The 23,005-nt window shown below is 48.7% G+C and overlaps 1 pseudogene; it reads right to left on the bottom strand.

Moving 5' to 3' along the window:
* LOC119956811 overlaps positions 1–23,005 on the bottom strand; it is a 115,900-nt pseudogene that overhangs the window by 10,720 nt on the left and 82,175 nt on the right.

Raw genomic sequence — 23,005 nt, 5'->3', positions numbered from 1 at the left:
GAGAGTATCACTGACCAGGCCAGCATCGAATGGCTATCTTTAATTACCCCCTGAGGTTGTGAACCACCTTCTTGAATCACTGCAGCCCATCCGGTGCAGGTACACCGGCAGTGCTATTGGGAAGGGAATTCCAGGACTTGAACACTGAAGGATTGGAGATATTGGGCTCGATCTTCCGGCCACGCTACGCCAGAAAAGCATCTCCCGCAGCGCAGCATGGCCCGTGAAAGCTGGGAGACCCCCACACTGGGCGGGATCAGTTATTGGCAAATCTGCATATCAGAACGAAGCAGTAAGCCTCACTCTAATGTGTAGATTCCCCAGGTACCTGAAGCTTTGGGATTCAATCCCTTCGCCTTGAGGACCTTGGGTGAGTGCAGTTTGGTACAGGTCCCCACAAACGGGGACCAGATGGAATGGCACCCCTGGAGGTCTCCAAGAGGATCAGAGGCTCCCAGCTACATGCCCTTTGGGAAGGGTGGTGCCCTGGCACTGCTAGTGCCACCTGGGTATCCTGGCAATGCCAGGCTGGCATTGCCAACCTGGGTGCTGGCCTGGAATTGCCAAGGTGCCAGCTGGCAAGGGCACTGCTGGAGTGCCAGGTTGCTGGTGCCAAGCTGGCATTTTGTATGTGTGCGCACAATCAGGCCGGGGTGTTGGGTGGCCGGGAGTCCCTCCCATGTTGCAGTCGGGCTGGGGGGAGGTTGAGAATGTATTTTGTGGGCCTCGAAGACTGGGACCCCATTTAGAAATAGCGTCCTGATGTCTCGTTGCAACGGGGACTTCCGGCGAGTGGGGCTCCCCATTGTTAAAAAACGGGGCTATGTGAGGCCACAGCCCCTGTTCCCTGTTTAGGTCCCTTATTCAAAGAGAGTCGCGTTGAATAGCCACGTGTCTCCCGGCATTGCGAGTGACAGGAAACACGCGGCTAAACGCGCTCGCTCGGGAACTTTGTTCCGTTTTGGGAAGACTGCCCCATGGTTGTGAGTCAGGATGGTTTGTGGCTTGGAGGTGGTGCTGGTCGCCAGTGCCTGTTGTCTCTGTTCCTCCAGCTGGTACAGAACGTGTCGGCTTAGAAGGTGCTGTCGAAGGAGCCTTGGCGAGTTGCCAATGGCAGTGCACAAAGTGTCGGTGGTGGGCGGGCAAATGTTTAAGGTGGTGGATAGGGTGCCGATCATCCAGCTTTTTATACTGGATGGTGTCAAGCTCCTATTGCTGGAGCTCTGATCGGGCAAGTGAATAATTCTCCATCACACTCCTGACTTGTGCTTTGAAGGTGGTGGAAACCCTTAAGGAGTTAAGAGGAGAAATGTCACAGAATTCTGAGTCTCCAATCTGCTCTCGGAGCCACAGTATTGGTAGTGTTGGTCCCGTTAAGCTTCTGGTCAGTGGTAACCCCACTGCCCCCACACCCCCCAGGATGTTGATGGCTGAGGATTCAGCGAGTGCAACGCTGACGAATATCAAGGGGAGACTCTCTCTTCATAAGTTCATATAGGAGCAGAATAAGTACATTTGGCCCACCGAGTCTGCTCCACCATTCAATTATGGCTGGTCTTATCCTGGCCTTAACTCCTCCTCTTCTTGGAGATGATCACATGTGTCCAAGTGGCTCCTGGCTTGGGTCACTGTCCCAGTCCCAGTCAGGGAATGATGATTTATGAGGGGGCTGGTTTAGCTCACAAGGCTAAATCGCTGGCTTTTAAAGCAGACCAAGCAGGCCAGCAGCACGGTTCGATTCCCGTACCAGCCTCCCCGGACAGGCGCCGGAATGTGGCGACTAGGGGCTTTTCACAGTAACTTCATTGAAGCCTACTCGTGACAATAAGCGATTTTCATTTTCATTTTCACTGTGTGTCCGGAGTCTGCATGTTCTCCCCGTGTCTGCGTGGGTTTCCTCCGGGTTCTCCGGTTTCCTCCCACAGTCCAAAGACGTGCAGGTTAGGTGGATTGGCAATGCTAAATTGCCCTTAAGTGTGTTCGGGGAGGCTGGTACGGGAATTGAACCCGCGCTGCTGGCCTTATTCTGCGTTACAAGCCAGCTGTTTAGCCCACTGTGCTAAACCAGACCCTAACATGGGATTAAGTAGGGGGCTCGTTCCAAGGGCCGGTGTAGACTCGATGGCCTTCGAGTAGACTCCTTCTGCACTGTATATTCTATGATTCCATGATTCCGATCTAAAATGCCCTCTATTCTAACCCTCCACTTCTGTTAAAAATATAAAAGCATTTGAGGAGCTTTGCTTCTGCCTTCTAACTGCATATGTTGGGCCCTACTCCAAACTCCATTCCCCAGTTGCTGATTCCAACCCATTCCCATTGCTGCCCTGGACAAAACCAGCCTGTTTGCAACCTTGGTCTTGTTTTTAATCCCAAGGTGGGCTTCCAACCAGCTATTTGCTCCTTCACTAAGACCGTCCTATTTCACCGCGGTAACAATGCCTGATTTATGCCCCTTTCTCAGCTCATTCGCTGCTGAAACCCTCATTCACGCCCTTGTTACCTCCAGACGCGACTATTCAATTTCCTCACAGGTCTCCCGCATTCGATTCTCCATCAGCTTGAGAATATCGAAACTCTGCTGCCGTCTTAACTCGCCCCAAGACTGGTGCACCTCTCCCCTATTCCAACTTCTCCTTCCCTGTGCTCGCTGACCCGCATTGGTTCCCGGTCTGATTTCAAAAATTCTCATATTTGTTTTTCAGATCACAGCATGGCCCTCTTGTCCCTCACAGTCTCTGCAATCTCCCCCCCAGCCTCAAACCTCTCTGAGATACAGGACGAGATTCTCCGTTAGCCGACGCCGAAATCGGGAAAGGCGATTGGGCGGAGGATTGGTTCTGACGCCAAAATCGTGGCGGGGCTGATTTGGCGCCAAATCGCAATGCTCCAGCACCTCAACAGCGGCGTCAATGCGTTCTTGAATGCACGTAAAGTAGACACCGTTTGCATATCATTTTTCTTTTTTTTTTAATAAATTTAGAGTATCCAATTCATTTTTTCCAATTAAGGGGCAAGTTAGCGTGGCCAATCCACCTAGCCTGCACATCTTTGGGTTGTGGGGGCGAAACCCACGCAAACACGGGGAGAATGTGCAAACTCCACACGGACAGTGACCCAGAGCCGGGATCGAACCTGGGCCCTCGGCGCCGTGAGGCTGCAGGGCTAACCCACTGCGCCACCGTGCTGCCCCTCGTTTGCATATCACCGGTATTCTCCGGGGCCTCCGCGATTCTCCGCCTCCGATGGACCGAGTTTACGACGGCGTGGTTCACTTGTGCTTTTAAAAATCGTGAAACTGGTGTGGGTGCTGAGGGAGAGAGAGGGGGTACCAAAAGTGTCCAATATTGCCATAGTTTGCTGACATTTGTGCCGCTGGCCGTGGGAACTTCTGCCAGGGCCGGGGAGAGGAGAGGAGGGTGGCCGGGAGGTGGGCAGTGGGGCCGGGGTGGACGGGCACGGAACACCATTGACGCAGCCGACAAGGTAACCATGCAGCTGCGCACACCGTTAACAACCCACTTTGAACGTTCACTTTGAACGGCCACCCTGCTGCCCAGCACCCAAAATGACCTGCACTATAACCATGGCTGGTCTAGTTCAGCTTCAAGTTGATGTGGCATGGTCAAGAAAGAAAAGCTTGCATTCATATAGCACCTCTCACAACTACCGGACATTCCAAAGGGCTTTACAGCTAATGAAACACTTTTTAAAAGCACAGTACATTGCCGTCATGTCAGAAATGCAAAAGCCAATTTACGAACACAAAGCTCCACAAACAGCAACGTGATAATGTCCAGATTACCTATTTTTGTACATTGATTTGAGGGATAAATATTAGGCAGGAGATCTCCCCAGCTCTTTTTCAAGGTGATGCCTGGGGTCTTTGGCATCCACCCAAGAGGGGGCATCCGTTTAACATCTCTTCCCCCCCCCCCACCCCTACAAAAAAAAACAGCACCTCTGGGAGCGCAGCACTCTCTCAGTACAGCACCGGATCATCTGCTATTTTTTTTGTGCTCAAGTCCTGGAGTGGGACTGGAACCCGGGATCTTACAACCCAGACACAGCAGATCCACCGACTGAGCCACGAGCGAAAACTAGGAGCAAGCCTGGCAAAAAGTCACGGTTCCAGCCCACAATTGTGTCAACAGGAGGAAAATAACAGCTGGAATTGCAGAATTGAGGGAAAAATTGAGTCTTGGTTTCACCTAATATAAATGGGGCAAGTTAGGGCAGCACAGTGGCGCAAGTGGTTAGCACGGTTGCCTCACACCGCCGAGGTCGCAGGTTCGATCCCGGCTCTGGGTCACTGTCTGTGTGGCGTTTGCACATTCTCCCCTTGTTTGCATGGGTTTCGCCCCCACAAACCAAAAGATGCAGGATAGGTGGATTAGCCACGCTAAATTGCCCCTTAATTGGAAAAAATGAATTGGATATTCGAAATTAAAAACAAAACAAAAAATTAATGGGCCAAGTGGCAGGACAAAAGTACAAAAGGCCATGCTGAAAATAAACTTAATGATGATTGAAATAACTGGTATTTCACAAAGTCCTATTGAATTGAACGGGACAGAGCAAAGATCAATTCCACTTGCTCGTGGACCAACTTGGACATTGCAGCAGTTTTAAAAGTTTCCACGACCTGGTAATACAGGTCTGGCCAATAATTGCACCATTCTCTTTTGCTTCTATGTCGATACTTTAAAAAAGCGATATCTGTGGAGTTATGGGGAAAGAAAAGGGAAGTGGGACTAATTGGGTCGCTCTTTCAGAGGGTTGACACATGCATGATGGGCCAAATGGCCTCTTTCCAATGCTGTCTCATTCTTTGGCCTGGAGGGAAGCGGTTTCTAAAAAACCGAGAACGTCACATTGAGTCCAGTGCAAGCAGAACAATTGTCTCTGGATAAAACAAATTGTCCATGGTGTGCCAATGCTGAAAAGATCGTTAGTGTGGAGAGGGTACTTTGGACATGGTACATTCTCTTCACTATCCAGCTAGATAATGTGGACGTGGTATACTCTCTTCACTAAGGATACCACAAACCACTTTTCAGCTAGTGAATTGCTTATGATTCATAGAATCATAGAATCACAGAATTTACAGTGCAGAAGGAGGCCATTCGGCTCATCGAGTCTGCACCGGCTCTTGGAAAGAGCACCCTACGTAAGCCCCCTCCTCCACCCTATCCCCGTAAACCAGTAACCCCAGCTAACCCTTTTGGACACGAAGGGGAAATTTAGCGTGACCAATCTACCTAACCTGCACATCTTTGGACTGTGGGAGGAAACCGGAGCACCCGGAAGAAACGCACACGGACACAGGGAGAACGTGCAAACCCACACAGAACAGTCACCGGAGGCAGGAATTGAACCTGGGTGCCTGGAGCTGTGAGGCAGCAGTGATAACCGTGCCCTGCAGTCATGTATAGACAAATGTATCAGGCGTTTGATAAGGTTCCCCACGGTCGGCTATTGCAGAAAATACGGAGGCTGGGGATTGAGGGTGATTTAGAGATGTGGATCAGAAATTGGCTAGTTGAAAGAAGACAGAGAGTGGTAGTTGATGGGAAATGTTCAGAATGGAGTTCAGTTACGAGTGGCGTACCACAAGGATCTGTTCTGGGGCCGTTGCTGTTTGTCATTTTTATAAATGACCTAGAGGAGGGCGCAGAAGGATGGGTGAGTAAATTTGCAGACGACACTAAAGTCGGTGGAGTTGTAGACAGTGCGGAAGGATGTTGCAGGTTACAGAGGGACATAGATAAGCTGCAGAGCTGGGCTGAGAGGTGGCAAATGGAGTTTAATGTGGAGAAGTGTGAGGTGATTCACTTTGGAAAGAATAACAGGGATGCGGAATATTTGGCTAATGGTAAAATTCTTGGTAGTGTGGATGAGCAGAGGGATCTCGGTGTCCATGTACATAGATCCCTGAAAGTTGCCACCCAGGTTGATAGGGTTGTGAAGAAGGCCTATGGTGTGTTGGCCTTTATTGGTAGAGGGATTGAGTTCCGGAGCCATGAGGTCATGTTGCAGTTGTACAAAACTCTAGTACGGCCGCATTTGGAGTATTGCGTACAGTTCTGGTCGCCTCATTATAGGAAGGACGTGGAAGCTTTGGAACGGGTGCAGAGGAGATTTACCAGGATGTTGCCTGGTATGGAGGGAAAATCTTATGAGGAAAGGCTGATGGACTTGAGGTTGTTTTCGTTAGAGAGAAGAAGGTTAAGAGGTGACTTAATAGAGGCATACAAAATGATCAGAGGGTTAGATAGGGTGGACAGCGAGAGCCTTCTCCCGCGGATGGAGGTGGCTAGCACGAGGGGACATAGCCTTAAATTGAGGGGTAATAGATATAGGACAGAGGTCAGAGGTGGGTTTTTTACGCAAAGAGTGGTGAGGCCGTGGAATGCCCTACCTGCAACAGTAGTGAACTCGCCAACATTGAGGGCATTTAAAAATTTGTTGGATAAGCATATGGATGATAAGGGCATAGTGTAGGTTAGATGGCCTTTAGTTTTTTTTTTCCATGTCGGTGCAACATCGAGGGCCGAAGGGCCTGTACTGCGCTGTATCGTTCTATGTTCTATGTTCTATTTATCGTTAAGTGCAAATGGCTGGTGATAGATTTTATGGCTGTTGATTTCGAGAGATGCATTATCCAGAACAATGAAAAAATGATTTCCTCTCCTTCTACTGCACCTTGATATCTTTCACATCTCCCTGAACAAGCAGATGGGGGTGCTCATTATTTCACCTCGTCTGAAAGGTGGCACCTCCAGCAACGCAGTGCTCAGTACTCCATAGTTTATCACGTTTCTAACATGGGGCTTGAATGCACAACTTTCGGACACAAACGTGCAGGTACTGCCAACTGAGCCAGGCTGTCACTGAAAATTATGAGAAAAGAGCAAACACCATAATGCCACAATTGATAGGAAATGTTCTTTCTTATAATGGCGATACCTGACGATAAAGATGCTCAACTGTACAAATAGCTCCTTTAATGAGTACAATTGTCCGCGGGGTGGGATTTTAAGGTCCCACTCGCCGCCAGGACTGTCCAGTCCCATCGAAAGTCAATCGACGTTTGGCTGGGCCGTCAAGTCTCCCGCGGCGGGTCCCACCATGACTGGGCTGGAAAATCCCAGTCCGATCTGTAATAAGTTATGGATGTGAAGCTTGGAACACCAGGAGAGAGAGAGAGAGAGAGAGAGGAAGAAATTAAAATTAACAGCTGAGGAAGGATCCGAAGAGTAAATGGGACGGAGAATGGAAGAGGTGCCGAGTGAGGTCGGACAAATAACAGTTCTTAAATAATATCGAAAGTCGAGCTCCCCTGTATCCCCAGACAGGTTGGCCGAAATCCTCTGTCCTCGAATGTGGCTGCGACTTTCCTGGGCCCTGAGAGCGAATGGAGCTTTGGTTGGGGTGCCAAATTTTCCGTTTTCGCTCGCAACTGGTCCCGCAAAGGGGCGAGACTGGAGAGTCACACCCTTACCTGTGCCGAAGAATTTGGAGTACCTAATAACCATGGACGAAGAGCAAGAGGCCAACAGTTAAGGAAGCAGCTGGACAACATTTAAGACTAGCTTTACCAGAACTCCAACAAGGTTATCCACAGTTGCTATGATCAAAGCGTTCGGCACACCATAGTTGCCTATGTCACTTGAATATGCCACGAGGCAATCACAAACTAGTAAAATAAATTTTATTGCTGATAGATGGAAATCTCTATACTTTCCTTACCTTTGGGTATTTACCAAGGGCCGATATATTTTCCTGAGAGTATATTTCCCGCAATCGGGTTGTCCATGGTCCCACGGCCCGGATGTGAAGACTGAGGGTGTCTTCATGTGGAGCTGAAGTCAAGGTGAAAGGATGATACTCATTTGTCCCCAACAGAAGGTTGGCAATGCGTACCCACTGGCCAGACTTGTAGTCAAAATCTTGGGGACGTTTAAATTCAAGGTGGGTGACACCTGAAAAATAAAAGCAATGGTTTATCCGCTGGGGTCTCCTTCAGACGCAAAAGCCTGGCTTTTATTGGAACTATAGCAACAGGCTTGCTTGGACAATGAAACCTTTGGAGTAAATTTAATTCAGATGTCTCAACCTAGATCCCGGCCGTAACTGACAAATCTCAGCCAGAGAAGCCACAGGCTGGCAGGATTAAGGTGGGTAAAATTGGTGCACTGGCTCTGCTGGGAAAGTTCTTTCAAGGTTCCTGAAGGATACAGGGAGCTTCCATCGACATCCCACTGGGGTGGCACGGTGCCACAATGGTTAGCAATCTCAGCAGGTCTGACAAAACTTTGACAAAGAGTCACCCAGCCTCGAAACATCAGCTCCCTTCTCTCTCACCAGAGATGCTGTCAGGCCTGCTGAGATTGTCCAATATTTTTCTTTGTCTCTGATTCCTGCATCCGCCGTAATTTGCTTTTATCGATGGTTAGCACTGCTGCCTCACAGCACCAGAGACCCGGGTTCGATTCCGGCCTTGGGTAACTTTCTGTGTGGAGTTTATACGTTCTCCCCGTGTCTGCGTGGGTTTGCTCCGAGTGCTCCGGTTTCCTCCCACAGTCCAAAGATGTTCAGGTTAGGTGGATTGGCCATGCTAAATTGCCCCTTAGTTGCGGGCATAGCTTGGGGTTATAGGGATAGGCCGGGGAGGATTGGACGTAGGTCGATGTTCTTTCAGAGGTGCAATGCAGACCTGATGGGCTGAATGGCCTCCCTCTACACTGTATGGATTCTATGTATGGTACTCCGTTTGGCCAGCTTTTATTTCAATCCGGCACTGAGGCCTGGTTTTTCCACTGCCGTCTGGAATTTCCCAGCCCACTGATGGTCCCAAACCCTCACTTACCCAGAGCGAGTCCAGCTCAGCGATATTCCCAGAGACGCTTTCTAATTGGCTGCCCCTAAGCTTGCCGGCTAATGAAGGACAACGGACAGCGCCCCCTTCCCTCCCCTCTTCATCTCCCTCCACCCCTGCCTCCCCCTTTCGCCACCTCAAAATGGCGATGCCTTCGGAAGCAAAAACTGCCAAGGCAGCCGGGGTGTTCCGGAGGTGTCAACCCACTTACAGGCCCCTCCAGCGCCAACACTGAGGCCATGGCTTGGCGCTTCCCGCTGGCGCCACCACCTTTGGAGGCCGGAGCCGCCGTCTCCGATGGCCCTCTGGACTGCCACAGGGACGTCACCTCTGTTAAGATGGCGGCCTCCCCACAGGGCAGGAAGCCACTCCCCGCTGCCAACGAAATGCTGCCGATCGCCAAAAATTACCCTGAATTTGGTCTTAAATGCCATCAATCGGCGATGGGAATTTTGTCCTGATGTTGGCGATGCTTTACCGCAAAACTGCTCCACTGTACAAATAGCTCCTTTAAACTGGTAAAGATTGTACTAAAATGTTATGTCTGGTCAGTCGTGAGTTATGCACGTGAAGCTGGTAACAGTGGGAAAAAAAATCAATACTTTTGCAAGGTGGGGCTAAATAAGGATGCCAAGGGCAAGCCGGATAGAGAAAATCACTAAACGAAGAACTATCGATTGAGGTCGGAAGAACAAAAGAAGACAAATGGAGTTCTTCGGACATGTTATCTGCGTGAGAGGGTTGGAGCACCTAATCATGTCGCTTTTCCTGCCTCCTAATTTTCCAACCCTTTTCTGGGAAAATTCAGCCTTGTCATGTGAGAGTACCTTTTAAGAAATGGGGGTTTTTGATTAGCTGTCCTGGGTGTAGCTTTAAGAAATGGGTGTTTATTAGAGAGCTGCAGTGATGTCAGAGAATGGGCTGCCTGTCTGTTTTACTTTCGTTTTTGAGCAGGCTGCTATAGAGTGAGTTTTTAGTTTCATTTTCAGAGAAGAGCTGCAGTGAAAGCCAGTAGAAGTGCATGGATCGTTCTGCAAATGAAAGACTGTCTCCAAATTAATTGGGTGATTTCAAAGTGCTGACTGCCCTCAATAGTGAATTTAAACCTGATCTTTGTGTGAAAAGGGTCTTTTGTCTTCCAGATGTTGTTTGGGAATTTATTAAGGGTTATCTATAGAGTACTGTATTCTTTGGGTGATTTATTGGTGTTGATAGTTGTTAAGATGTTTACTGTGTGTTTATAAAGTGTTAACTGGTTTCATAAATAAACATGGGGCGCAATTCTCCGACCCCCACACCGGGTGGGAGAATCGGGGGAGTGCTGGGCGATTCCTGCCATGCCGCCCTGGCACCCGCACGCGATTCTCACACCCCACCCCCAAAACGGCGTGCCGTGTTTAACGACATGCCACTCGGAAAATCGCCGCTCGCCATTTGTAGCAGGCGAGCTGCGATTCTCCGGCCCAGATGGGCCGAGCGGCCTGCCCAATCCGACGGGTTCACGCCGGCGCCAACCACACCTGGAGGCTGCCGGCGTGAACAGAGCGCGAACGCGGCGTGTGCGGCCTGTTTGGGGGGGGCGGGGGGGGGGGGAGGATCGAGCACCAGGGGGCACTCAGTAGGGGTCTGGCTCGCGATCGGTGCCCACCGATTGGCGGGCCGGCATCTCTAAAGGACGAACGCTTTTCCTCCGCCGCCCGCAAGATCAATCCTCCATGTCTTGCGGGGCGCCCGCGGGGTGGACGGCAACCACGCACGTATGGGTTGGCGCTGGCCAACCTGCGCATGCACGGGTGACGTCATTTACACGACGCCGCCGGGAGAATAGGGGGCGAGGAGCGGCCTCCGACACAGGAGTGAAACTCTTCGGCGTCGGCACTTAGTCTCCCGATGGGAGAATTTCGCCCATGGTTTTAATTTCAAAAACAGATTTCGATTTGCATCACACCTGCAGAGTAAGCCCGTGTGCTCCCCATACCACAATCTATTAAAGGCTGTGGGTCAGGTAAACTCCATCATACACTTTGGGGTTCTCGAAACCCTGGCCCGTAACGGCCTCTTCACATTTTCTTTGCTGTGTGCGCGCGCGGCCTGCACATTTCAATGCACGAAGCCTTCAAAAACAAAAACAAAAATGGTTTGGTGGCAGCGCGTGGGTGTTTATACTCAGAGGGAGCAGCTCGTCAGCGAATAGCATGCTGCATTCATGACTGCCGCACATGGATCGAAGGGAACATTTGTTGTGAATCCGCATTGCCTCGAGTTGAACCAAGCTGACAATTGACAATAATCTGGTAAATATTACACCGAGTTGAAGAAAACCAGTCAAACAAAAGAAAAACAAAAGTGGGGCGAATCAGATTGCTTCAGAATGTCACATCAACGTAGCCACCGTCCTACCTGATGGCAAGAGCTCAGCTTTGACGACTGCAATTTCGATTTTCTTCCTGCTGTAGCTGACAAATTTGTCTCCAACAAAGATCAGGGTGGGGATGATAAAATACACGTGGAATCTCTGTGGCTGAAGAAGGGCAGCGCTGCCGTGTATAATGATCTGTTTCAAAAATGACACAAACACGCCCAAGTTAATTTGCTTTCTCTGAACCATAGAACTCCTACAGTGCCGAAGGTGGAAAGCAGCAGTATTTAATCCCAAGCCCTCTCTGTGAACCATGGAAGCCCTACGGCGCAGGAGGCGGCGATTCAGCCCATCGAGTCTGCACCGACCCTCTGAAAGAGCACCCGACCTAGGACCGCTCCGCACCACCCCCACAACCTGGACATCTTTCTTGTACCTGTAGTTGCAGAGCTTTAAGTTCATTGAACTCCATTCTCATTAAGAGTTGCCAAATAGTTGAACCAATTGTTGATGTGTTCTTAAACTGCAGCTCTGACATTCCTTCAGAAGTGGGCCGAGACTTTCCACAAGGGTCGCAATACTCCCATTTACACTCTTGCATCGGTGAGCAAAATGCCGTGAGCCACATCTGGAGTACTGTGCGCGCTATTGGTCACCTTATTTAAGGAAGAATGTTAGAATGCGCTGGAAGCAGTTCAGAAAATGTTCCACCAGACTAATACCTGGAAAAGGTGGATTGTTTTTCGAGGAAAGGTTGGACAGGCTAGACTTGCATCAGTTCGAGTTTAGAAGAGTAAAGGGGCGACTTGACTGAAACGCACAAGAGCCTGAGGGGGGTCTTCACAGGGTGGACGTGGAGAGGGTGTTTCCTCTTGTGGGAGAACCCATAACTTGGGGTCATGGTTTAAAAATAAGGGGTCGCCCATTTAAAATGGAGATGAGGCAAAAATCTTTCACTGAGGGTTGCGAGTCTTTTCAACTCTCTTCCTGAATCGGCGATGGAAGCAGAGTCTTTGAATGTCTTTTTTTTTTACAATTTAGAGTACCCAATTTTGTTTTCCAATTAAGGGGCAATACAGCGTGGCCAATCCACCTACCCTGCACATCTTTGGGTTGTGGGGGTGAGACCCACACAGACACGGGGAGAATGTGCAAACTCCACTCGGACAGTGACCCAGAGCCGGGGTTTAACTGAGCTTTAGTGTTATTCAGCTTCAGTATTATTCAGCTTATTCTGTGATTGTGGGCTGATTCGTTAGATATTGCAATACAGGGGTATTTAATTATATGTCAAGGGCTGTTCTTTGTGATCCAAGATGTCAGTGTAGCTATACGTAAACCAGAAGATCTTGAAGTTTTGACTGCTGTTTCAGGAAACCACTGGACTGTTGCCCAAAGTTCGAGAAAGTTCTTCTTTGACTGAGTAAACCTTTTTGTCTGTTTCCAGCTCACAAAGTCTGGCACGAAAATCAATACTAGTCAAACTGAAATGAAATACCAGTCATTCAGTTACTGCTAATTAGCACCGATCCATTAAAATAAACCGATTAAGTGGGGACGATCGCCGTGAATCCATCGCAAATTTCCTCGCTATCGGGGCATTTGCGATTTCACTTATTGCTCACGCACAATAATTCTTGTCAAGTCAGTTCAAAATTTACCCACATGGCTAAAAAGAGAAGTTTACGAACTGTTAAAAAAAAGGAAACTGTGTTTGTACAGTCATCTTCCTAGTTGATTTAAGAGCATCCCGTGCTATGAGGCAGCAGTGCTAACCACTATGCCACCCCGAGATCAGCTTTAGGATAGTTTGGGTAGAGGTGGCAGGTCTCCCTTCCTGAGGAATGTCAGTTAACCAGTCAAGTTTTCTTATTAACAATTTTGCAGCTTTGTCTGGTCTACGTTTGTATTAGCCCACAACGGGGGTTATCACAGCTGCCTCACAGCGCTTAGGAACCCGGGTTCAATTCTGGCCTTGGGCGACTGTGTGGAGTTTGCTTGTTCTCCCCGTGTCTGCGTGGGTTACCTCCGGGTGCTCTGGTTTCCTCCCACTGTCGAAAGGTGTGCAGATTAGGTGGATTGGCCGTGTTAAATTGCCCCTTCGTGTCCAAAGGTCAGGTAGGGTTACACGGTGAGGGCGGGGGAGTGAGAGCCTAGGTAGGGTGCTCTTCGGAGGGTCGGTGCAGACTCAATGGGCCGAATGGCCTCCTTCTGCACTGTAGGGAATTCTACAATGAACTGGTCAAAACCTATCAACTTGCCACAGTCTCTGGATTGGTGTTTTAGCACCACAACGGCTTTATTAGTGCATCATACACATACACCAGCAGTGGGTAAAATACACTGCTGCCCAAACACGTTCAGATAATTACCTCGAAATTAACCTAACCTTTGGTTCCGACCTGGATTTAATAATAATAATCACTTAATGTCACAAGTAGGCTTCAATGAAGTTACTGTGAAAAGCCCCTAGTCGCCACATTCCGGCGCCTGTTTGGGGAGGCTGGAACGGGAATTGAACCCGCGTTGCTGGTCTTGTTCTGCATTATAAGCCAGCTGTCTTAGCCCACTGTGCTAAGCCAGCCCCTGGATTTTGACTAGAGGTTGTGAATCAGGGAAGATATCTCCTTACCAGGATGTATATGGCCAAGTAGAGGTGATGTGACATCCAGAATGCTCTGAAGCTAATGCGTCGGAAATAGTGCAAGGCAAAGACGTGAAGAATAGAGAAGAGGAAAAGGAGAATAACTCCCGTCATCCCTGAAAAACAAAAGACATATCATGACCACGGATTAAAGTTCTGCCTGACGGATTACTCTTCACTAATGCATGGCTGAGAAAAATCTGACATTTCTTTGCCAGTCTTTGGGATTCAAGAGGAAACATTGATAGCCATCAGGTTGAGCAACGTAACAAAATACTAGGAGCTGAATCCAGTCCAGGTTCACAGCCAAGAGCTCCACCTTTTCCCCTATTGACACTATGGTTACAAATCAATGGCTTTGGGATAATTTTATCAAATTTCCGATAGGCGGGGGTCTACGGTCCAATGCAACTTGACGAGAGATGAATTTATTCCTGTTACACTGATTTAAGTTCAGGAGGTCTTGTCGCGGAGTGGGTGACCCCTGCTTCTGAAGCAGAAGCTCGTGGTTCCAGTCCCACTCCAGGACTTGGTGGCCAAGGAAGGAGCCTGCACTAAGTGGCCAAACAGGTTTGAGTGTCAATCTGCAAATCCTTCCAACACACACCGACGGCAGGTGGCGAAAGGTGGGGACGATTTCTGGCTTGCTGCACCACGGAAAGTAGGCTGGAGTTTCCACGACAGCTTCAGGTTACAGCATGCATGCAAAAGTGCATGTTGCCACCGAAACCCAGGCTCCCTGAGTGATCGGTAACACCACAAATTTGAGGGCTTTTCCGAGGTTTCACTGAATCTTGAGGTATCTGGGCCGGGATTCTCCGTTCTGGAGTTGAAGTGTTCCGACCAGTGGAGGATGGGGGCTGGTCTCTGCTGGTGCTGGGTGCAGGGGCCATGGTGCAAGTCTCTCTCTCCTTAACTGTGCAAGTGTATAGATGATGGAGAGCCCGCTGGATTCTAATCCCGCCCCCCCCCCCACCACAGAAATAATGGGTGATCACCCTCCCCAACCCCATGCATGGATGAGGGTGACCCAACCTCCCCTCACTGAACTCCCCCATCAGAGATCCCTTTTAGTCACCCCTGCCTGAAAGCTAAGAGCAGTCCACGGGAGCGGGCGGAGGGAGATAGAAAATGACCGAGGGATTGCACTCCAGATTGTTAGCCAGGATAAGTGAGTTTGCGGTCAAGACACACTTGGTTACAATGCTCCCTTCCCCCACCCAGAGAAAGAGGCGTCAACACTCAGTACCCTGCGATGGCCACTTGGGTGAAAATGAGCTGGCCCAACAGAAGACATTACGTGGTATCGCAAGCCAATTACTTTGAACGCAAATCTCCCTTTATAAAGTTCAGCCTTGAGGAACGATACGAGTACCTGTAATATTCTGAAAGAACCACCAGTAATACGCAAAAGGAATCTCAGACCTACGAGGAAAAGACATAATCAGTGATGAAATGTGGCAATAGTTCATCAAAGGTGTTGTTGCAGTCGGACACACAGCAGCCCAGTAGTCATTCCGGCGTTTAATGGACCATTACAACCAGCCTAACACCACTCCAGGTGTGAAGCAATACAAGTAGGCTAATGTTAATCACTCCCCGGCCAAGAAATTAGTTTGCATTGCTCAATTGTACCAGTCCAAAACCAGTCTGCTACGATGGGTGATGTACATGTGCACATTCAACACACCTGTACCCCCTGTCATATCGATAACGGCTCCAGCAAGGGGCCCAGGCCCCATGGCAGACTTTCCATTTGCAAATAAAGGATCCTAATTGTCTAGAATAAAAAGGGTTAATGTAATATCATAATTGACCACTAGATGGAGCTAGATGCAGAACTGTATAAAGCACTGACTCTCAGGCTTCTGGGAGAGGGCTGGAGAGAGTGCAGAGGAGAGGTCAAGGGAGTGCAGAGTACAGTTACAGATTGAGTGTAGAGACGAGTGTTAGTAGAGTGCAGATTGTAGATTACTAAGATTATTGCTTGCTAGAAGAGTAAGTGGTCGAGTTTTAATAAGTAGTGTAAATAAAAGTTAGCTTTGTTATTGAACCTAGTTTCTGTGGTCTTTGTGAACATTACGACATCCATCCTAATAATAAGAATCACAAAGAACACCATCCTCATGTCTGACAAAGATTCATCCAGACTCAGAACGTTAGCTCTGCTCTCTCTCTCCATGGGTGCCGTCAGACCTGGTGAGATATTCCAGCAGTTTCTGTTATTGGTTCAGTAATTTTGCTTTAATCCCAATGTCTGGTTTGGGATTCCTTCCCAAAATTGGGAAGGCCTGACCCCACAACGAGCCGGCTATGTTCGGGATGATCAGGTCCACATGCGGCAGCGGCCGAGGTCCTTCAATAAAAACAAAATACTGCGAATGCCGGAAATCTGAAATAACAACAAACAACATGCTGGGAAAACTCAGCAGGTCTGGTTGTGGAGAGAGCCAGTCCATATTGTTGCTCACAACCAGGGATTATGGTGGAAGAATCAATCCAGTCTGATCTTTTTAGCCATGATGTGGCGATGCCGGCATTGGACTGGGGTGGGCACAGTAAGACGTCTTACAACACCAGGTTAAAGTCCAACAGGTTTGTTTGGAATTGCGAGCTTTCGGAGCACTGCTCCTTCATCAGGACTCACCTGATGACTCATCTGATGACTCACCTGATGAAGGAGCAGTGCTCCAAAAGCTCACGATTCCAAATAAACCTGTTGGACTTTAACCTGGTGTTGTAAGACTTCTTACTGTGATCTTTATAGGTTCAACCTTGGTTTATTGTGAGACACTTCCACACAACGGCTAACCCACAATAAGCTCTCACACCAAAGTATCCCAGTTATCTGTATTCATTGAATAATCAATGGCACATGTTTAGCTTGCAATTCACTTAACGAGGTAATTGAGATACTCCGTGATTAGTGGTACATTGACTCGCATGACTCGAGCTCTTAGCACTGAGGAAGAGTCATATGGACTCGACACGTCAACTCTGTTTCTCTCTTCACAGATGCTGCCCGCCCTGCTTAGACTCTTAAAGACAGGCCCCCATCGAGATAAAGTTAAGGTTTGAAGGAAATACTGAATGTGGGGAGTCCAGTCCCACATTTATCCCAAAGAACATGGAGTTTTACCGCACGTGAAGAGGCCCTTCGGCCCATCGTGTCTGCGCCGGCCCATCAAGCAGCTACCTACTCTGATCCCAATTTCCAGCATTTGGTCAGCAGCCTTGTCTGCGAGGGCATTTCAAATGTTCGTCTGAATGCTTCTCACATGCTGTGAGGGTTAATTATATTAATCTTTGTTGTCACAAGTAGGCTTACATTAACACTGCAATGAAGTTACTGTGAAAATCCCCTAGTCGCCACACTCCGGCGCCTGTTCGGTTGCACGGCTGGAGAATTCAGAATGTCCAATTCAGCGAACAAGCACGCCTTTTGGGACTTGTGGGAGGAAACCGGAGCACCCGGAGGAAACCCACGCAGATATGGGGAGAACGGACAGACTCCGCACAGGCAGTGGCCCAAGCCAGGAATCGAACCCGGATCCCTGCCGTTGTGAAGCAACAGTGCTAACCACTGTGCCATCTTGTTACGAGAGGTGTTGAACATTGAGAGACACAAGATTCCGAGGGGGCTTGACAGGGTAGATGCTAAGAGAGGGTTTCCCCTCGTGGTGGGTGTCTGGAACTTCTATAAAAAAGGGTTTGCCCGGTTAAGTTGGGGATGGGGGGGGGGACCCCTCCAGCCAGAGGATGATGAGTCTTTGGAATTCACTACCCCAGAAGCAGCGGGGGCTGGATCATCGAACATATTGGAGACAGAGATAGATTCTTGAGCTGTGAGGAAGTTAAGGGTTATGGAGAACCGGCAAAAATAAAGGGAGCGGAGGCCAAGGTCCAATCAGCCACGGTGGTACCGAATGGTGGAGCAGGCCCGAGGACCCCTTGCTCCTGTTTCTTATGCTCTTAATTGTTTCCTTATTTAATAATAGTTAAACTTACCCATCATCATGGACTGCCTCAGGGAATAGGCAGGCTAGAATGCTGAGTGGGCTGACAGAGAAAGCGTAAATATTGACCGCGTGAGCTCCACTGTGGAGTACTGCGAAAACAAAAGTCAAATAAATAGGATGTATGATTAAGTGCAAGACAATTCAGAGTGCCGCAATCCATAAACAATTGAGGTGTAGCGGTGCGGTGGATTAAACAGATGCCTCTCACCACCGACCTGAATTAAAATCGAAGCCAGACTGCTGGGAATAGGGTTTCCTCGGTTTATTGGTTACTATTAGGCTGGGAAATTCACTCAGTTCACTGGGATTGCACCGATTCCCGAATCTATCATTCGGGCACGATTCTGGGCGGCACGGCGGCGCAGCGGTTAGCACTGCTGCCTCACGCCATTGAGGACCCGGGTTCGGTCCCGGCCCCGGGTCACTGTCTGTGTGGAGTTTGCACATTCTCCCCGTGTCTGCGTGGGTCTCACCCCCACAGCCCACAAAGATGTGCAGGGTAGGTGGATTGGCCACGCTAAATGACTCCTTATTAGGAAAAAAAGATTTGGGGACTCCAAATTTCTTTTAAAAATTAGGGCACAATTCTAACTCACTCAAGGTGTATTTATTTACACAATGTTAAAATTGTTCCCATTATAACTCCCTTAAAAAAGCCTCAAAGGACTTTGCAACAATTTAAGTACTTCTTGAAGAATAGACAGCGTTGTAATGTAGGAGGTGTGCGCTCCCACAAACAGCTCATCTGTTTTCTTGTGGGATTAGTGTTAACTGGGAAGTGGGGAGGGGGGGGGGGGGGGGGATGTTGGTAATTTTTCTGTCTCCCTTCGCAGTCGTGCCACGAGAGGCGCGTGGGGCCGCAGTGCGTACCCGCTGGAATGCCAGCTTGAGTTTTGTTCTGGAGTGGGAGATGAACCCAGAACTTGGTGACTCAGAGACCAGAGCGCGACCAACTGAGCCACGGTTGGTGCGGAGCCGTTTTAAGCAGCGGCTGCCGTCAGCAGGATGGGCCGGTACACACCCCCCCCCCCCCCACCCCCACCTCTCACCTGAGAAACAGGCAGCAGCCATCGCAATCCAACGGTGGAAATCCACGGCCGAATCAAAAGGAATGAAATTATTGAGGAACGTCTCCCGCAGGATTGTGATGAGGTTCCGGCACATGGTGAGAAGGATGTACGAGTACAAGAAGGAGACAGCAGCTGCAGATCCGCGGGCAATGATGAGACCAGCTCGTGTGGTCTGAGGCACTCCCGAGTGCTCTCTCAATTCTGCATAGACTGAAGAGAAAGGGTGCATTTATTAGCTTGTCACAAACACTGAATTTATTTACCCCAGTTCAACATGTCCAGAATAAGTAATCTGTTTATAATTGTGAACATAGGTAATTAATAGTCATTTGGTAGTACAGAACTTGAGTATTCCTGAAAACAAGAACCATTTTTTAGTCGAAGCTTTTCGTCTTAAACTCACCAGGTCTATAAGAATACAAATCCAATTTTATACTGTATGAGAAGGGTGTTAATTGATTGACAAACGGACTGGTAGAGGCATTGTTATTGACAATGCACTAGTTGACTGACCGTTAACTGCCAAGTATTGCTGGACACTTAAACCAGACAGCTTGACTAATTTCTCGAGGCAATGCCTTGAAGAATTAACCAGAAAGTGGCCGTCACTTATCTTGTTTAGCTGAAACAGGTGCAATTTACATAAATATTATTTCTGTCTGCAAAGAACACGAACCTGTGTATTGATATATGTGCTAAGAATTAATAATTTAAGATCGCCAGTTGGGCCTGCAGTGTGGTGCATTTGTGTGTACTGGAAGCTACTTCTTCACATAAGGAGTTTTGGAAGTCTGGATTCTCGCCCTCAGAAGTTCCTGAGGCTGGGGGCGTTCAAAGTTTCAAATTTGAGATTGATATCTTTTTGTTGAGTAAGGGTAAAATGGACATGCGATCAAGGTGATGGTTAAATGGAATTAAGGAACAAATAAGCTACGATTTAATTAAGCGGCAGAAAAGGGACCTAGAGCCTGAATGTCCGCTTTCTGTTGCTACGTTCTTGTAGTAATACGCAGCGGAATTCTCCAACGGCAGGATCTTTCGGTCCGCCGCCAACGCACCCACGCCCACGGGTTTCCCGACGGTGTGAGGTGCCCACAATGGGAAACCCCATTGGCCGGCTGTGGGAACGGAGAATCCTGCTGCCGCCGAGCGGCGCGCTGGGAAACGCGACTGGAGGACCAGAGAATCCCGCCCATGGTCTTCTAATTCTGTGGAAGGGTACTTACAATAGGCGCGCTCTACAAAGACGCCCGCAGTAATCCCAAAGAAGATGATGCTGCAGAATATTTGTCGTTGATGGTTTTGAATATATTGCCTGTACTCGTTGTATTTCTGTTGAAATTTGTTTTTGGTATACGTATCCCGCTTTGCTTCTGTGAAGACTTTACTCATTACTTGAGAAGATCTTGAAAGACAAACAGAGAAAAAAGGAACAGAATAGAAAGAATAGTGGCTTTTGTGACTTCAGTACGTCCCGCGCATTTCACAGGGAAGGGAGTAAAGTAAAAAAAGTGACAACCAATCTGTGGACAGCAAGCTCGCACAAGCAGCTAATGACTAAATAATTTACTTCTTTAGTAACATTGACTGAGGAATAAATATTGGCCAGGACAGCTGGAGAACTACCCTACCCTTCTTCAAAATGGGCCATGACCCGAGAGGTCTTGGCTTTAATGTTGCCTCATAGTTGTACGTGGGTAGAGTGGGAGCTGGGTGAGGTGATTGGTGGGTACAACGGTGGTTGAGACGGCAGGTCAAGGAGGTGGCAGGTGGGTGGGGTAATAGGTATGTAGGATGGCAGGTGTATAGGTGGTGTGGGTGGCAGATGACGTAGGGTGGCATGGTCAGAGGGCGAGCTGGTAGGTGGGAAGTGTGGCAAGTAGGTTGGGGGCGCAGGGGCAGTAGTTGGTTTCGCCTGGGTGTGTTGTTGGGTTGTGGGTAGTCGGGGGTTCAGGGCGCTGTCAAGGTGGATAACTGGCTGGTCACGTGGTTAGTCAGGTAGCAAGGGAGTTCGGGGTAATGGAGGTAGAGGGTTAAGGGGAGGTTTGGATGGGTGGATCATCATGAATGATTGGGGGTCAGTTCTGCAGATAACCACGTGACTGGGATCTGTCCAACATTCCCTGGGTAACTATCCCGGTAAAGACGGCTGAACTGTCCAAAGTCTCTGCGTCAAGCTCAGCATTGGAGACGTTTGCAGAGGATACAGGTACTGCCGTTCCCCACATCGGCAGATGTATATTTCTGAGGCTTTGTTATACAGCTGACATCAATCTTACTTCTTGCCAAACCGCTTGCGCAAATCCAGGCCTGAGGTTTCCTGTGGGCTGGTCTCTTGTGGGCTGGGTTCTAGTTGGTTTGCTTCACTCTTTGGCGCTCTGAAAAATGTCAGAGAATGATGTGTGTCAGGTTTAAAGGAAAACGTAGCCTGACCCAGCTCCCCACGCCTGAGCTGCTTCCCCAGCTACTGTCTAAACAATGGAGGTCATTCAGCCCATCGAGTCTTCACCGACTCTCTGACAGAGCACTCTGCCTTGGCCATGTGCTTGACAGGGCCAACATTTGTTGCCATCCCTCATTGTCCTGCAACTGAGTGGCTTCCTCACCCATTTCACAGGACAGTAAAAGGTCAACCACATGGCGCTGGATCTGGAGTCACGTATCGGGTAAGTAACATTAGTGAATCAGATGAGGTTTTTTTGACACCAATAAATGATAGTTTTACAGTTGCCCTAGCTGAGACTGGCTTTCAGTTCAAGATTTTATGAACTGAAATTAAAGTCCAACAGCTTCCCTGGCGCGATATGAACACATGTCTCTCAGGTATTTAGCTGTGCCTCTGGAATACTAATCCAATGACATTGCCACTATGACAGGTGGCCTACCATCTGCTTGAGAGCTGGACGCCGGTCTGTACACGTGGAATAGCACTGGTGGATCTTTTGCACCCCCTCCTAAACTGTCAAATAAAGCCTCATTAACAACTTTATCCAAATATGGCACCTCTGCCAGTGCAGCAGTCCTTGAAATGAAAAATGAAAATCGCTTATTGTAGGCTTCAATGAAGTTACTGTGAAAAGCCCCTAGTCGCCACATTCCAGCGAAGCTGGTACGGGAATCGAACCGTGCTGCTGGCCTGCTTGGTCTGCTTTAAAAGCCAACGATTTAGCTGAGTGAGCTAAACCAGCCCCCTCAGTACTGCACTGATGGATCAGTCCTTTCAAGCTGTGGGAAGGGCTTGAACTACCCCTCAAAAGGTAAGAGGGCTACTAATCCCTCGATGTTACAGATTCTGATCTGCCCAGTGACAGAGAAACAATGCAACACATTCCTGTAAAATGCCCTTCAATTTTGGAAAAACCCAAAATTATCTTCTGATCCCAAGGTTCACGCAGACGAGGAGTCATCTGTGGCTTTATTTTAGTAAATTTCTGTACTCTCACAAAATCATGTTCAAACTCCACCTGATCCTGTTATGAGTAAGCGATACAGTGTGATGAGAAATATAAGAAACACCAAACATTAAATAGTCTCAAGGCAAAAATTAATCCAGGAACCTCTGAAATTTATATATATGCTCTGGCAACAGGGGTTCAATTAACTTCTAAAAATCTGGAATATTAAGCTAGTGGGTAGCTATTATTTGGGGATGGCATAGCGGTTCGCACTGCTGCCTCACAGCGCTAGGGACCCGGGTTCAATTCCGACCTTCGGTTACTGGACTCTGCACGTTCTCCCCAAGTCTGCGTGGGTTTCCTCCGGGTGCTCCGGTTCCCTCCCACAGTCCAAAAGATGTGCAGGTTAGGTGGAATTGCCCCTTAGTGTCCAAAGATGTGAAGCTCATGTGGAGTGGCCATGCTAAATTGCCCTTAGTGTCCAAAGATGTGGACACAAAGGTTAGGTGGATTGGCCATGCTAAATTGCCCCTCAGTCATAAAAGCATAGAATTTACAGTGCAGAAGGAGGCCATTTGGCCTATTGAGTCTGCACTGGCCCTTGGAAAGTGCCCAAAGATGTGCAGGTTAGGTGGAT

Source organism: Scyliorhinus canicula, chromosome 24, assembly GCF_902713615.1.
Source record: "Scyliorhinus canicula chromosome 24, sScyCan1.1, whole genome shotgun sequence".
In the NCBI taxonomy this organism is placed as follows: domain Eukaryota; kingdom Metazoa; phylum Chordata; class Chondrichthyes; order Carcharhiniformes; family Scyliorhinidae; genus Scyliorhinus; species Scyliorhinus canicula.
The sequence above is the reverse complement of the archived record's forward strand: the minus strand, read 5'-3'. Positions and strand labels throughout refer to the sequence as shown.